This window comes from Pan paniscus, chromosome 13 (assembly GCF_029289425.2).
Source record: "Pan paniscus chromosome 13, NHGRI_mPanPan1-v2.0_pri, whole genome shotgun sequence".
Lineage (NCBI taxonomy): Eukaryota > Metazoa > Chordata > Mammalia > Primates > Hominidae > Pan > Pan paniscus.
Window position 1 is genome coordinate 94,959,416 of NC_073262.2, and position 17,436 is coordinate 94,976,851.

At 36.2% G+C, this 17,436-nt stretch overlaps 1 long non-coding RNA gene across 1 annotated transcript in view; it reads left to right on the forward strand.

The window, feature by feature from the left end:
* The first annotated feature begins 1,094 nt into the window (after positions 1–1,094).
* The window catches only part of LOC129397295 (uncharacterized), a 76,780-nt gene continuing 60,438 nt past the window's right edge, over positions 1,095–17,436 (forward strand). The window contains exon 1 of the long non-coding RNA XR_008624563.2: positions 1,095–2,157. This is a non-coding gene — a long non-coding RNA (uncharacterized LOC129397295). The remainder of the gene's footprint in view (positions 2,158–17,436) is intronic.

Consider the following 17,436-nt stretch of genomic DNA (forward strand, 5'->3'; position numbering starts at 1 on the left):
TTTATCATAACACATATCAAAGAGGAAGCAATCACTAACTGGTGACTGTCATGTCATCTAAGCACTTTTAGTATCTTTTCTTTGCCATATTTTGGGGGAAGTGACCAAATAAACACTTTCTAGAAAATACAAAATACAACCAAAGAACAAATAACTTGTTTAATAAAATGTGTGCAAATTCCAGTTGCTAGATTAGTGGAATGACTACTTTCTCAATATTTATTTTTCTGTATTCATTAGGATAAATTCTAAAGGAATGGTTTCCAAACTGTGTATCACAGATTCTGGAGACTCTGCAGACCTAACTTAGAGGCTAATAGAAGCAAAGACCCAGTGGGTGGCATTCTATCTCTCCTCTGGCAGAGCAGGTCCACTTTCCACTTTTTTCTTTTTATGTTGAGAATATTCTGTCTTTTGAAGGCGGCTGCTATTTTGCTTGCGGATGACAAACACTTCTGAGATTGGTATCTCAACCCTTTGACTCTATCAGAAATTTTCAGAGATGGACAGAATGAGCCACACAATCTGTAGATCACATGCAAAATTAAAATGCAGGTCTCTTCAAAAATTATTAGGAATTTGAAGACAGTGACAGCAGAACATTAAACCAAATCAGGGGCTCTTCTGAGTGTAGGGCCCTCTGTGACTGCACAGGTTGCAGGCTCATGAAGCCAGCCCTAAAGATGGGACAGGAAGAGGCCTGGGTGGACACATATGCATAGGATTCTATTGCTGTGGCTTTGCCAAGATTCCATAGGAGGGGAGTGTGCTGCCAAATGCTCATCAGAATCAGTGGGTTCCTCCTCCCCACTTCTGCCACCAGTGTGCTGAGGCTTCTAGCCATTAATTAGCATGCTGGCATTGTTTGCATGAATCATACCTCCACAGCCCTCTTCTGATGGAAAACAGTGAAAAGATAAGTCAGATTTAATATCAAACTAAAAGAAATGAAACATATTCGAACAGCTGTTTGTAAGTTGCATGTATCTTAGAAATCTTCTCCATCTCATTAAAAATTAATTAAATATTTAACCATCTTAATTTAAAATTGAGCACATTGTCTCTGGAAGGTACCCATTCCCTAGAAGAGAGAGTCAATATTGAGAATGAGAGTGTCCAGTGAACTGCTGCTTCATGGTTTATTATTTTTTCTTTTCTTTGGCTTTTCAGATGAAGACATAGCTATAATTCTTACGTATTTCATTGGATTGATAGCCCAGCAATGTCAAAGCTGTAGACCTAATGAAGCTGGGCATACATGATGATGTAAAAGCTTTGATTATGTATCTCTACCTCAACTTGGGATAAAAGCTCTCATGGCAAAACAAAACAGATAAACACAAAGTATTTTTTTTTTCTAGTCAAGGTTCATTTTTCAGCTTCTTTCCCCTGGATCTACTTCAAGGATGCCATATCTGAGACATTTTCAGATTCTGCTATTTATAAGCTTTAATTTAGGAGGCTTATTCTTAGGAATATCAAGCTGTCAAATGTCAGGTGCCTCTGGATTTATCTTTTTTTTTTTTTTTTTGGCTATTCTCTTGCAACATGAAAGCTATCTTGCAAGGAACCTTCTTTGTCAGATGGCTATTCTGAAAGTAGCACAAAATTAAAATATTAATAATAGCCACTTGAAACTAGTTAGGGAGGTACAGCATTGCAATGTCTGACACACTGTCCAGACTCCCTATTTATCGTTCTGGATGTTATAGAGCTCTGTCCAGCTTTCTTCTTCAAGACTGAGCCACTGGTTACCCAGCTGCTGGGGAGGACGTCAGTTCGTGGCTTGCCCACTGGCTTCCTCCCTGGCAATTGCCTTGGCCTAGGAGAGCTACCTTCCCAGTATAACCTGACTTCAATAACTGGCAGACACAAGATTTAAAGGCCCAATACTCTCACTCCAACTGGGAACACCTGCAAGGGCAATCTATAGTAGCTTCAGAGTTTCCTGTGGAGTTGGTCCAGCCCTTTGTGTGACTGTATCAGACTTCTCCCTTGGTCCAATCCTGCTCTCTTTTTCTCCTATAGGTGTTAATCCCAACAGCAGGACCGACTACATAATTTGTGGGACTCAGTATCAAATGAAAATGCAGACTGATTCTTCAAAAAGTAGGAAATGAAACGTATCCGAATAGCTGTTTGTAAGTGACATTAAAGGTACTAAAACATAAAGCTTTTCCCTTTCTTTCATGGGTTCTCTCTTCATCTGTCCAGACGTTTTTGTTGTTGTTGTTATTGTTGCTTAATGGCATTCTAGGTAAATATTAAATGTTTAAAGTATTAGCATGAATTTTAGTGTTAATCTTTATATTGTGCAATGCTTATTTTAAAGGCAAACATAGAGCATTTAATTCATATTTGGAATCGTTGAAATTACACAATTCATTTTTGTAGTAGTCTGAATATTTGTGTCCTCCAAAATTTATATGTTGAAAGCCAGTCACCAATGTGATGGTATTAGAAGGCAAGGCCTTTGGGAGATAATTAGGTCATGAGGGTGGGGCCTTCATGAGTGGAATTAGTGCTCTTACAAAAGAGACTCTGAAGAACTCCCTTGCTCCCTCAATCATGTGAAGACACAGGGAGAGGGCCCCATCTATTAACCATAAAGCTGGCCCTCACCAGACATCTGAATCTACTGACCCCTTGGTCTTGGGCTGCCCAGCCTCCAGAACTGTGAGAAATAGAGTTCAGTGGTTCATAAACTAACACCAGGGGATGGTGTTATGCTATAGTGTCCTGAACAGTCTAGCACAATTTTTCATACCTCCTACATGTACTATATTCATCTCTTCCCTTGTGCTCCCTTTATATCTTTATATACCTGCCGGTAAGGAATTTGGCCCAGAATTAAGTAGGAGAACATGAAGGTATGATTTAGACAATCCTGGGTGGGGAGGTATGGAGAATTTATTAACATTGTTCTGAGAAATCTATATTATTTGTGATTCTATAGTAAGAGAAGCTTCCCAAGAGGCCAGAAATATTTAAAGGTTTCTTCTGAAAAGTGTACGCCAGTACATGATACACAACATTTGCTTATAAAAATATTTAAGATGTCTAACACATTTTGATTGAATGTAATATTTAGGTAATGTGAGCAGTTGTATAAATGATAAGCATCTGTATCAAAGTAATCCGTTTTGGGGAATAGTAATTTTAATTATTTATGGGCTAGATAAATGAGATTGGAACATATTTTTTATAAGGCATTATGCACCTTTGTGGAGTCCTTCTGCAGGCCTCAAAAATAATGAGCTACGTACAGTATCATTTGTCACCAATTACATGAATCAGAAAGTTATGAGTGTTTTCACAGTTTCAGTGTTAGATACTTTAATTCCAAGGCATATTCCTAGTGTATATATCAATTCTATTATACTTCATTAACAGAAAATAGAAAGATATTTATCAAAGCATTACAGAAATAACTTTAGCAGAAAGAAAACATATGAATAGAATCTTCTGAGAAATACTTTAAGTTATATTATTTGGGAGGAAGTAATGATACTCCATTATTTAATCATCTGAAGAAAGGAAATAAAATGTTTAAATCCCTCAGATTATAGATCTATAGTACTCATTGCTGAATTAATTAACTTCATATTTATATGCTTCTTTTGCTACTAAGTCCAGCTTTTACCATATTTAGGATTCTGTCTAAAATAAAAAATATTCTCCATTTTATGAGCTATAAAAGTGGATTCTTTTAAGAGGTATTTTACAGCCAACCCACACATAGCTCTTAGAAGAAGGCAAACCTAACATACCTAACTAGCTCCTTAGTACTTTTTATGTTTTCCATTTTGCTTGAATTTTAACAATGGTTGTCACCATCCAAATAAGGTTTTACTTCACATAAGCTATTGACAATTATCTTTCACTAGAATTACAGTCAGAATCCCAATTACCTTACTAAAATATTTTCTTCCTATTTATTAAAAAAACATGTTTTTTTGGCTTTAATATGTATACCGAAAAATTTTCAGGAAATGGTTATTCAGTTATAATCTAATACTTTATTTAGTGGGCAGCTTGGTTTTATTTAGAGGTTCTTATCATGGCATCATTGATTTTTCTAGAGCATTAATTTCTATTTTCCTCTCCTTTTTGATTTCTAAAGTTACAGACTGTTTTCATAAGTTGTGCCAATTTAATATAGTAAGGGGCCCTGTAAACAAGGGTTACTACAGGAGAATAGAAATATGAAATTAGACCACATCACACGTTTTTCTAACTTGATGAATTTTAGGCTGTCTATTATTACACAAATGGACCTATTTATGTATGGGGAAATGGGACCAAAGTCAAACCTTTAAAAACAGACTTCTAGGAAAGCAGATTTTAAAGTTCACATGTGGAGTAAGTAAAAATTGAATGAAATGACTTATTAAAGGTACATCAAAGTTCTTAGGCCATAAAAGTTTTGATTCAGTATCATGAGGAAGGTCACATTTGATGTCAGGTTATTAAAAACAGAAAATGAAGGAAAAGCAGGACAAGCCAAACCTGAAGCTGGGACCAGCTGATGGAGTGAAGATATCTGTATCTATAGCTGTGTATATATCTACATGTCGATTTCTAGGTATACATCTAAAGTTATTACCATAAGTACAGAACAATAAGTACAGAATGAGCCGTTGGTGAATATTATGCCTATATAGGGCCAATCCAAGATAGGGGATATCTAATCAGACATGAGGACAGAGGACAGGGAAGCAGAATCTGGGCTTAGACAAAGCATTTATTCTGGGCATGAGAAAATAGAGAATAGCAAAGCTAAGATTAACATCTTAGATTCAATATTGATAGAATATTTTAATAGAATTACCATTGGGGTTAGATTATTTATATTATTTTAGGAGCTACCTGCTCTGATTATTAGTAACTCACTTGGCTGATGTATGCCAATATTTCGCAAAGCAGTCTCTACATGGGGTGTATTCAAAGACTATAGGGTATACAAACATGACATGACTATAGTCTTTCAACATATAGAAATATAGAAAATATTGTTTGGCTCAATGAGAGTTAATAAGCCTAAAGGTCCTGAATGGTCTTATGTTGTACTCTGTATTTGGAACAGGACACTGATCCTTCTCAAATAGGTTTAACTCATCTTCCAATGTGAAAGTTTTTGTCCACAACATATAAAATGTCTACACTGTATTCACATATAATTAGAAGCAGGAGCTACTCCATATTTGTATGGAACTTTGGACATTGCTATTTATTTGATTGTGACAATACCTGTTGAGAAAGGGATCACTGGCATTATTTCCATTTTTTAGATGAAGAAATGTTTCAGAAATAATGTATCCATTAAATTTCAAGTGCCTAATATAGGGGAAGGCAAGAGTACCAGAAATATATATTCTGATTACTGGATAAATACTACTGATACTAAGCAATCTTACATTCACTAAAGCTACCAGATTCTGTTTGGCATCTATGTTTTTCTTGCTACTTACTTAATTTTTTTGTTGCTTAATGAAAACTATATAAGGTAAAATTAACTAATGTAATTTACTATTTAATGACCTTAGAATACTCAGGGTTTGATTTAGAAAATATCAATGATATCCATTCCATTCACAGAATAGAAGTAAGGGGACATTCTAACTCAGGCATGGGTACATTTTTAACTCTGTAAAGGGACAGAGACGAAATAGTATAGGCTTTGCTGACCACATAGTCTGTGTTGCAAGTATTCAACTCAGCACAGACAATGCATAAGCAAATGGGCATGGTTATGTTCCAATAACACTTATTTGCAGAAACAAGCCTCTGCTCCAGATGGTAAAGTGAGCACCTTTTCTTACCATCAAATATCTAAGTGGTCTCAAACACGCAAAGAAAACTCTGTCCTACTCCTCATATTCTTTAGGGATTATTTTAATGGCATATACCTATATTAAATGGTTTCTACCCAGAAACCAATACATTTGATTGGAAAAATAAGGCTGATAAAGATGAAATCAGGTCACATATAAAGAAATCGAAACTATTGTAGAGATGACTTACACATGGTTATATACACGGTACTGACAGTGTATCCTTAATTAACTGTTACATTATTATCTGAATTTGAGGTAATTTTAATGAAAAAAAGAATATCTAGGAAAATTTTTTGCAATAATGTACATGAGTAATTAAATTGTTTCTAGAATAATATATTATTGAACTAATGAAAGTTTTATAAATTGAAAGAATAATCTTGGAATTGCTTATTTGTTCATAAGTTCTAATGATAGATTTAAAAAGGTGTTCATGAAATGTATGTGTATGTTTACAGCCTTGAGATTACTTCAATTTAAATCTTCACTATTTGACTTTTTGATTTTTTAGGGTAGAGATTTTAGCAGAATAATAGCACATAATAGTAAATAATGATTGCATTTATTTTGTTTTTGAACTTTCTCTGAAATCCTTATCATCAAAGTTATTTTCTTTAGGTATTTTTTGACTATATGGTTTGAAAAATTAGTGCAATTTAGAAATGAATTCCCTTCCCCTATGACATCAGGCAATAGCCTGAAAGAAAGGCTTTAGACATAGCCAAGCCAAACAGGAAAATATACATATCCCATGGCGATTCTCTTCCTTTGTATTAAAAAAAAAAAAAAAAGATAAGATGCTTTGATTAATGGCCAATTTTCTACCTAGCCTAATTTGTAAAACTACCTCTACCAATACACTCTAAAATCATATACATAATTCAATGATTTATATTTAATCCAGTAATGTAGATTTTATCAAATAGTGAGAGAACTTAGGAAATACTATATCTAGGGCACACACATGTATCTGTTTTTATGGAGTATTTTCTTCTTTTTGCACTATATGTTAACATATGCTATATATTTACTAATATTTTTTCAGTTATAAATTTGTAGGCTCTTACATTTATTTGTGTACAATTTCAATAACTTGTTTGATTATTTGTTTTTGAGACAGAGGCTTGTTCTCTCGCCCAGGCTAGAATGCAGTGGTCCAACAATGGGTCACTGCAGCCTCTAATTCCCGTGCTCAGCTGGTTGTCCTGCCTCAGACTCCCGAACTGCTGAAATTACAGGCATGAGCCATCATGCCAGGCTAAATAGTTTGTATAGTACACAAAGCATAATTAATTAAAATATGTCTGTAATCTCATTGTAGGCCATACACTGCTTTTTTTTTGGTTGATTTTCTGTGCAGCAGCCACTCCTCTTGACTTTCAGTATAGGAACAGCTCAGTGATTTTCCCATAGGAAATCATTACTTTCCACTTCTCATTTCATATGGTAAGGGAACACACATTTCACCCAGCTTAAGTACATCAGGTTTATTCCTTTCCCACAGCCACACTGATTTATTTAATAATAAGCAGATGACCCAAATGGAACAAAGAAGGTCAAGTTCAGGACTTTTTCTGGAAATACTGGGAAACAGGTGTTTTCTTTCGATGATGTCCTTCAACAACTCGGACATGCTCTTGTGTGGGCCCAACATAAAGAGTTTGAGAATAAAATCAAGAGAGGACAGAAGAGAACTGTGCACAGATGACATAAATGAAATTTTGAGTTATGTAAGTAATGAAGCTCACTCTCCCTCATCCATTTACCTTTTTGTTTGTTTGTTTTTGGCTTAAGCAAATTGGAGAGTGTTTGTTATCACTTACAACTAAAAGGGTCTTTACTAGTACACCCAGCATCTAGAGAAGGTCACTGGGAGCCATTTATTGTATTTCTTTCCAGTGGTTATGGATGAATGTATGAATGCATTTGTCATTATGATTATTTTTTATAAAATTATATGAGTTTAAGAAAACTGAAAGTAAATTTTATCCTATATAGTTTTAATTAAACAATGATATATTACTAGTCAGAAAAACAGCTAAAATTGTAAAGAACTTTTAGTCGCTAGAAAAGCAAAAATATCAATCTCCCCTTCAATTTAATAAAAAATAAAAATGGTAAATAGGACAATAGACATAAAACACAGTAAAAACAATCTAATATAAATAGTCTATAGAGAAGATAGAAAAAGGCTAAACATTTCAATGTTAACAATACTATAGGCTGGGTGCGGTGGCTTACTCCTGTAATCCCAGAACTTTGGGAGTCTGAGGCGATCAGATCGCCTGTGGTCAGGAGTTCGAGACCAGCCTGGCCAACATGGTGAAGCCCTGTCTCTACTGAAAATACAAATATTAGCCAGGCATGATGGTGGGCTCATGTAATCCTGGCTCCTAGGGAGGCTGAGGCTTGAACCTGGGAGGCGGAGGTTGCAGTGAGACAAGATCACACTATTGCACTCTGGCCTGGGTGACAGAGGGAGACTCGGTCTCAAAAATAAATAAATAAATACACACACACACACACACACACACACACACACACACACACACACGACTTAAAATTCCATATAAAAGGGAAGACTCCATAATGGAGACATTATTTCATTTGATCAATTTTGAAAAGATTAAAAAATATTAGTGTTGTTACAGGTTCAATAAATATATCATTCTCATGTCACTAGAGGAAATTGAAATTGTTTTAACCATTCCAGAGGACATTTGGTAAAGGCTATTGTGATGTAGAGGTTTGATATCTGTTTTATATTTAATTCTTCCTCTTGGAATTTGGGAACATTTTCTCCAGGTTGTAGTCTACACTATAGATTTAATATTGACCTTTTTCATTTCTAACTTTCATGAGCATATATCTAGCATCCCAAAGTATAGAACTCTGAAGGGCAAAAAACATAATACTTAATTTTATGTCCACAAAAGCTAGAAACTAGTTTCAAATCATATATTGTAAATAACTATTTTGATGCTAATATTTTAGACACACATAATTTATGTAAACTTGATATTTCATTCCATCATCTTAAATAATTCATCCACAAAATAATTTATTACCTGAGACAAAAATCACATATGTTGAGTGATTTGGGATAAGTGCCATTCACATAATAAAATTAGATAAACCACTATTTTATTTGATGTGATATTTATGTGAACATAATAAAAAATTTAGTATTGAAGATTAGAAAAATAATAGTTATTTTTAATTATGATGTGTAAGACATTTCTACTGAATGACTTTTATATATTTTATTGTTTAATTTTCTAATAGGTAGATTTAGTTATCATAATGCTTTGGACAGGAGAAGTAAAGTTTGGAGAGATTGTGTAACTTGTCCTTATTACATGGCTTGTGGAGGTGGAAATGAATGTAAACCCGACCATCTTATTCTCAATTCTGTATCATGAGCTCAACCAAATGGCAACACTATTACTCTGGCTCTGGGGAATTTAGTGGATAACTCTTCCATAGAGAGGGAGGAAACTGGGGTTGTGGGAATGGGATGACATATTAGCGGAGGCATTTGCTGAGCATGTGTGTTCCGGGCACCATGTCATGTGCTTTATGTATATTAGCTTCATGAATACTCATAACCACCTGACAAGCTGTGATTTCTTATTATACCAATTTGAGAAATGAGAAACTACAATTGAAAAAGATTATGAAGTTTTTCTAAGGTCACACGGATAGATTTGAAGCCGGGCTTTGAACTATGATGGTCATCAGAGCTTATGCACCTTAACCGCAGGTTAATCTGCTTCAGAGGAAGAAAAATGTGAGCTAGGTGTTAAATAATAAGAAACAATAAAATAGGAACAGTGACTCCTTGAGAAGAAAATAATATTGCTTAGTGATAGAAATATAATTAAGTATATATTAATCATTTCAACAAATGTAAATTCATTTACATTAAAATAGTATCTTAAAACTTTTCTAAAGTACCTATGCAAAAGTCAAATAATCCCTAAAATTTCTCCCCCTCCAAATGAGCGTAAATATTGACTAAAACAAAACATATTTAGTTTATCTTATTTGATTAATATTTTTAACTTACTCAATATGTGCTTTTTGTTATTTGTCGGTCTAGAAAATGATAATTATATTTTATGTACTCTGTTAAGCCTCTATATCTGTGCTGTCCAATACAGTGGCCACTAGTCACATGTGACTGTAAAACATTTGAAATGTAATTACCGAACTTGAGACAGGTATTTTTAAATTTTATGTTGCTTTAATACATTGAAATGTGAAAAAAGAAGGAATGTTTTTCCTTCAAACATAACTAGAGTTTTGGTAAGACTACTATTTACTTTATCCATTGCATCACATAAATATTATTGTTGTTTTGCAGTGTACATTTGGCTACCTGTATCATTTTTTTGTATTACACATGAATACACAGCTAATCTAGTTGGTATCAACAGATTGATTCATTTAAATGATTATTTAATATTGTAATATGTTTAATTGAACATCTTATGCAGACAGTTATAGTGATACTAATGATACTTAGGTAAATCAAAATTAGTAATAAAATTGAGGTACTTAGTGTTATTTTAATTATACCATAATTGAATTATTTGAACAATTACAATTAATTTAGAATAATGATGCAATACTGATGCAGAATCAAGTGGAAATGCTGAGACTGGCAGATCCAACTGGAAAAAAATAAATGAAAAAGACTCGGTAAGAGGTATGTTATAGATTTCATAATAAATGGCAGTTTGGTTTGCTACAGAACAAAATGTAAAAGCTGTTTTTTAATGAAAAAAAGAATAGTAATGAAGTAAACAATTGGAGTGATTTTCAGCAAATAGGGAATTTGATATATTTTGTCTTAATAATAAAAAAGAATCAATGAAATTATTCAAAAGAAATAAAAATTAAATTTGTAACAAAATATTTTAAATGGTTATTAACAGAATCTGATCTTTCAACTCTGGCTGACTATGAAATGGCTTAGATTCTTGCGTGAGTACATACACACAGAGTACCTATGCAAACACGCACATTTTTAGGTGAAGAGATAGCAACTTATTACTTTATAAGTTTCTTAAAACAAAATTTTAAGTAAAAGAGTAAAATTGAGGTTTTTTAAGAAGTGAAAGATCTACAATTAAGCCATCAATAACATTTGCTGATGAGTTAAAATCTTTCCTAACATATAAAGATCAATTGCTCCAACAATTTAAAATACTGCAAATATCTAATGAGTCATGCTATATAAGAGACGTGACTCAATGAATATTTTGGTTGTATTTTGTCTTAGAGGACTTACAAATATTGGTGAAACGTTAATTTGCAGCCTAAAACTCAAATTTGTAGAATCTTCTACACCTAACAAAGAAGTATTTTACCTGGATTTGAAAAATAAATTAATTCTATTATGAAGGACAGTATCCTAGTTATGTTAATAATAATCCAAATTTATTGGAATTTTAAAACAAGAGATGGATATTTCTTTTATTGCATAATTCTACCACGTGATAGATATTAAAATGTTGGTGCTCAGTGTTCTGAGGCAGATCCTAGGAAAGCGTCATGACTACCAATAAGCCAATGCTTGTTGATTGAACTATGGAAATGTTTTAAAACAAATTACTGTGCTCTTGTTTTCATTTCAAGATTCCTATTACAACAAAATAAATTATTGCCAAATGTTCAATAATCACAGACAGAAAGATAATACCAGCATTACATTCTCTCATTGGTATCACCCTATATATAAAAAAGCTAAATTTGGCACTCCAAGGAAAGGAAAACTCATCTGCCACCTAGCTAGATTGTTATGAGAATTTATGTTGACATTCATATTTTTCATATACAAACCAAATAATAAAGATTTTATACATTTTCTACTATAAATCTATATGCAGAAGATTTAAATGGTAACCAAATAGTGTTACATATATTGACTAAGAAAGCTATAGAAAAAATTTGAAGAACATTTATTGATTTCAATACATTTAGAATTGTTTTTCAACTTACTCAATATCCTTTGAATTCAAAGATGATAATACTGAGTTGACACAAGTGTTAGTGATATTACTTGGACAGACAGTTTTGAAACTAATATACATTCACTTCATGGTGAAATAAAATATTCTGAAATAGATGATAATATTTTGAATATATTTTATTTAATGAAATATATCATTTAAATTTATTTCACAAATCTCTTTACTTTTTCAAAGTTGTTGCTGGAAAATTTTTATAAATGATTGTTGCTTGCATTATATTTATATTGAATGGCACTACTGTACATCAGCTAAGGGGATTCTGATTGTTCATCTGGCATTGCCAATGAATAGATTTTTTATTTCTCTTTAATAATATTTGACTAGAAAATCAGAGAAAATTATGCAGATTCCTTTTGTATACCACTGTTTTTAAATATTCAAAAAGCAAGGATAGTCATTACATAACTCTGGTTCAATATCTTGAACTCATAACTCATAACTCAAAGTCTTGAATGGTCATTCTTTGGACTTTTTCAAAGTACGGCACACAAAATTACTTTGCAAACTGAACAATATGATGCATCATGGAGTTGGAAAAACCCTATGTTTATTTATATGTAGAATTTCTATAATTACTTAAAGTCATCTTCATTAAGTTGTCTGATTCTCTTGTGGATCAGTTTTCACATTTAAAATTCTTGTAAACCTTTTTACTTAATTCCTTTATCTATATCTGTTTTCTATACTGTGGGTTTTCCTTCCCATTTTACCCTCTTTTTACCTGATTAAAAGCTCTCTAAATATTTTGTTTTTAGAACTCAGTTAAATTGTGCCTATGTGATGACTAGGAAATATAGCAAGGGACCATTTTGTAAATGTAGTCATGGCTACATGTTTGCCTAAATTGTCAAGTGGGCTAAATATATACACCTGATTGCTTTGTGAAACTCATAGGAACTCTCAGGGTGCTACACAGAACCCAATATCACTCTATTTCCTTCTTTTCAGTTTTGTGGAAAAAGTGTTTGAAGCAGTAACAAAGCTCCCTCTCTCTTTGTATGTATAATGCTATGTTTCCACTGTGCAATGAGAGAATACATTGGGGAAAACCATTTTACTAGACTATATTTTTCTTAGTTACAGATAAAATAGTTCCTTTTCACACTTTAAGTCTTAAAAGACACCATGTTTATGTTTCTTTTATAACAGTGCAACTTTTCTGCTGACCAGGTCATGGGCCACAGCCCTCTAGTTTGCTACATTAAGCAATTTTTCATAGATAAAGATTGGGAATTTGAAACCACCTTGAAAGTATGTTTACCTTTTATTGAGCTCACTTACTGCCCCTCTGCTTGCTTTTCTTCCTTCCTCTCTTTCTTTGTTTCTTTCTTTCTTTCCTTCTTTCTAATTTCTTTCTTTCTTTCTTTCCTTCCTTCCTTCCTTCCTTCACTGACTTTCAAGTCAGGTGCCAATTTTTAACAGGTCTTGTACTTTGTAATATTGCAATTGGCCCTGAGTGTGTAGAAAGGTTACAATGTAAGGTCACTGATCTTGCTTTCAATTGTCTTCAGCTCATAAGTAGCCCTTTTGGCCAATATATGTTTGCACAAATACATATGCATTGCAAACACAAGCGCACACACAATTTATCCAATGCAGATCCTCCTAGGTCCTGTTGTTGAGTTCCAATTGTGAATATAGTCATGTTCTTCATTTTAAAACATGCTTTGCAAAACCAAGATGACACATGGGAATTTTAGGAAGATATCCTGCAGGAGGTTCCTTGACATTTTCTTTTTGAAGCCTTGGGGATGCGTTAAATGACATTCATAAACTATTTCTGAAAACAAAGTTCTATTTTGAGAGCCACCAAATGACTTCCTTCAAATAGTTTCATTTAATAAGAGTATGCAAATTTTAATTATGTTTCTAAGGAGACTGTGCCTAGAGTTCTGAGAAAAATGACAAGTATAGCAGTATTTGCATTTACATAGTATTTGCTTATCGAGCTAAAATATTTGAATAAATACCATTATGTATGCCTAGATAAATTCCTGAAAGGAAGCATCTGAGTAACATGACAAGAGGGTTTAGTTTTATCTGTTTATTCTTTTATTTTTTAAGGGGAGATTCTGTTTACTTTATGGATCCTAGAAAATGAGTAAATCTGCCTATCAGGAAAGAAGAAAAGTAAATTAATGTATCAAATATCATAAAGTAATAGAAAATATTACCTGTTAATACTTTGCAACTAAAAGTTATAATGAAGATCATTATACAATCATAAAGCTATCTCCATTTTTTACATAATGAATCTGTTTGGAATTCATTATAGTTCTACACCATTCCCTGGCAGATCATCATGCTATAACTTTGTGATTTATTGTATTATTTCATTAATATAATTACCATATTGCTGCAAATAGAGAAGAATCACTGCACAGTCCTCTTCCTGCTATAATTTGGATAAACTCTTTATTTCAATCACCTATCCCTATGAATATATAAACATTTTGGACTAAGTTGGATATTATTTTCTCAAATATATAAAGGAAAAACCATTTAATTATGAATACTACCATAATCCCCATTATGAATAAAGATATACTGATAAATCATAAAACGACATACCAAAAAAGCAACTATCAATAAAACATTGGTTACTGGTTTGATAACTTTGCTTTCCCTCTCTTTCATTGCATTAACTCTAATTTTAAATTTGGGTGCAAATCAATATTATTGATTGAATGTATTTTGAAAATGTCTCATATATTCCTGAGTTTTATTTCTTCTCGCTCCCAGAAGAAAATAGACTAGAGAATAAAATATGAGATTTGTTTGGGGGGCATATTTAGTCACTGAAACATAACTAATTTCAAAGCAAAAAGATATTACATACAATATGTATGCATCTCTATATAACTAATAACTTTATATCCTAAGTACCTAAAAAATAGTGATGATAATTTTTGCAGAAAGTGGAAGGCAGGAACGATTATGGAAGATTGAAATGAAAAAAGCATTTTTTTAAAATAATGACTCAGAGAACATAGCATGGATTATAAGATAGATATTATAGAATACAATCATAAAGGAAAGTTTTGTGAACACCTAGAAACATTGGAGAGCATTTTTTAAATTGGTTAGAATGTGTCAGGAGATTGTTGGCAATCACAAATTGGAAAAGTTACTTCCTCAGTCCCAGATATGATCTAATACTTAAAATGACACCTGGTGGGAAGTCATTGCATGTAATAACAAATATTACCTCATACTTCTTGCAGGTAGATTCAATGACATAAAGGATAACATTACTGGAGAATGTGCTGGTAATGAGAATGTTTTGGTACTTCTGCTTTTTTGCTGCTGGGTCTCAGACACCATGATCAGAGATGTAGAAAATGGCTTGGACTGTAAAATTATACAAATAAAATCTCCAAACGAATGATAATGTTATGGAATCTTTGGGGTGCTGCTTTTCTCGGAAACTTGTGGCTAGTGGCGCCTTGCCCTAGTTTTGCTTAGGTGTGCTGGGCTTGTTCCATCCACTCGGCCTGACAGTCTGTGCTCAGCTCACACTAGCAGCCTGGATCCCGTGCCTCTAAGGGAGACTGTGAAACAGGTGTGGAGTGGCCAGAGGTGTGTGAGCAAGCGTGGGGTCCGGCTACTTCGCAGTCACAAATGCCAGCTGCTGTCCTAGGGTGGGCAGCCCCAGGTGCTGGCATGGTTGCTGGCTCTCTGCAAGGCTGCCGCTGGATGTGGCACATCACAAGCAGCTTCCCTGGCTGGACTGGGGAATGCTGTGGTGCCCGGAAGCTTGGAGATGCCAGGAACCACAGGGCCCCAAAGAGGGAGTCACAGCCCCGTCTCAGGGATCTCCCTGGTCTGGGTGCCCCAAAGGGCTGCAGCTCTTCTCTCCTTCTCTTCTCTTCCAAGGTGGTTAACAAGGGGCATGTTAGCCTCGCCATTCAGTGGGTCCCAAGTGCTTGCTCTGCGACCAGAAAGAATGAGGTATGTAGACAAGCGAAGGCCGAGCAAGATGAAGAGAAGCTTTATTAAGCAATGGGACAGCTTAGAGAAGACACACAATGGCCGGCTCTTCTCCACAGCCAGGGTATCCCGATGAGTGTTTAGCTCCTAGCAGAGATGGTAGCTCCCCGTTAGGCAGGTCGTCCCAGTAAGTGTTCAGTTCTCAAAAGAGAGGGTAGCTCCTCTCTCCAGCTGTTCTTCCCGACAAGTGTTCAGCTATCAGCAGAGAGAGTAGGTCCTCTATGTAGCTGGTCATTCCATTCTCTGGAGCTCTTGGCAGAGAGGAGGCCGTGGAGTGAGAGGCTCCTCCATGCAGGCAGGTTGTTCCATCGTCTGCAGCTCTCGGCATGGGGGGTAGCTCCTCTCCTCCTCTCCGCAGCTGGTTGTCCTGTTGTCTCTCTGTCCTCTGCTCTGCTTTGTCTCAGCCTGGGACTTTTCTGGCCCTCAGAAGGGAGGAAGTGTCTGCCAATTGGTCCATGGGTAGCCATGGGCAGGCGGAAGAAGCCATGGGCCCAGGCTGCTTGCCCCAAAGGGTATCTGCAGGCCAGTGCCGAGCTGCCCTCAGCCCCCACCTCGGCTGAGGCCCCAACCCTGCTCCAAGATCAGAGCGGGCGCCAGGCGCAGGGAAAGGCCAGGCAGCAGAAGCATACACCTCTGAGCTTGCAAGGGCAAGTGGGGGCCTTCCTGAGCCTCCAAGAGTGCAGAGAGGCTTGGGTCCACAGCCGCAAATTGGGCAGCTGCAGCTACGCCCAGGGGGTTGGAGATCCTGCCTGCTCCCGGCTCCCACAGGCTCCGTGGCATGTGCAGGCCCGGCAGTGTCCCCTCGCAGCCTGGGGCAAGGGCTTAAGGTCCTCTCTGGGCCTAGGCCAGCAGGGCAGGAGCAACGTCCCCCCATGGCTCCGGTATTCAGGGGCGGGCCTGTGCAGAGCCTCCTCCCAAGGTGCAGGAACCCAGCACCCTTGGCGGGATGGGTGCAGTGACTATGCAGCGGGTGGGGTCCGAAGTGGGTGCTGCTCTCACTTCCCACCCTGGTCCCTGAAGCACAGACCCAGCTACGCCTCCTACTGGAGTAGCGAAGTGGGGCCAGGGTCTCCAGCTGCGGAGGCTCTGGGCCTGGGGGCAGGTCCTACCCAGCCACGAAAGTGTTGGGGTGGCACAGTTGGCTGCCTCGGGGACACGGGGCATCGGGGACCCATCAGTGCCATTGCTGCTCCTGCAGCCGCCCCTGCCGCCACCTCCCAGGCCTCCCCCACTCCAGATGGCCCACCGCTGCCATCAATAACACAGTGGAAAGATTACACATTTTATAACCCAAATTTTGGAATTTAACAAGTTACCTATAACAAGTAATATGGTATGTACATTGGAACTGGCAGCCGGGTCCCCAGCCTTCAGGCCTCTCGCTGGCCTGAAAGTGGGGCCTCTGGGGACCTGCCCACTCTGCCCAGGAGGCCATCTGCCTCTTGCTGCCCCATGGGGCCCAGGCTGCTTGCTCCAAAGGGTACCGCAGGCCAGTGCCAAGCTGCCCTCAGCCCCCACCTCGGCTGAGGCTCCAACCTTGCTCCAAGATATGGTATCTACATTAGATACCA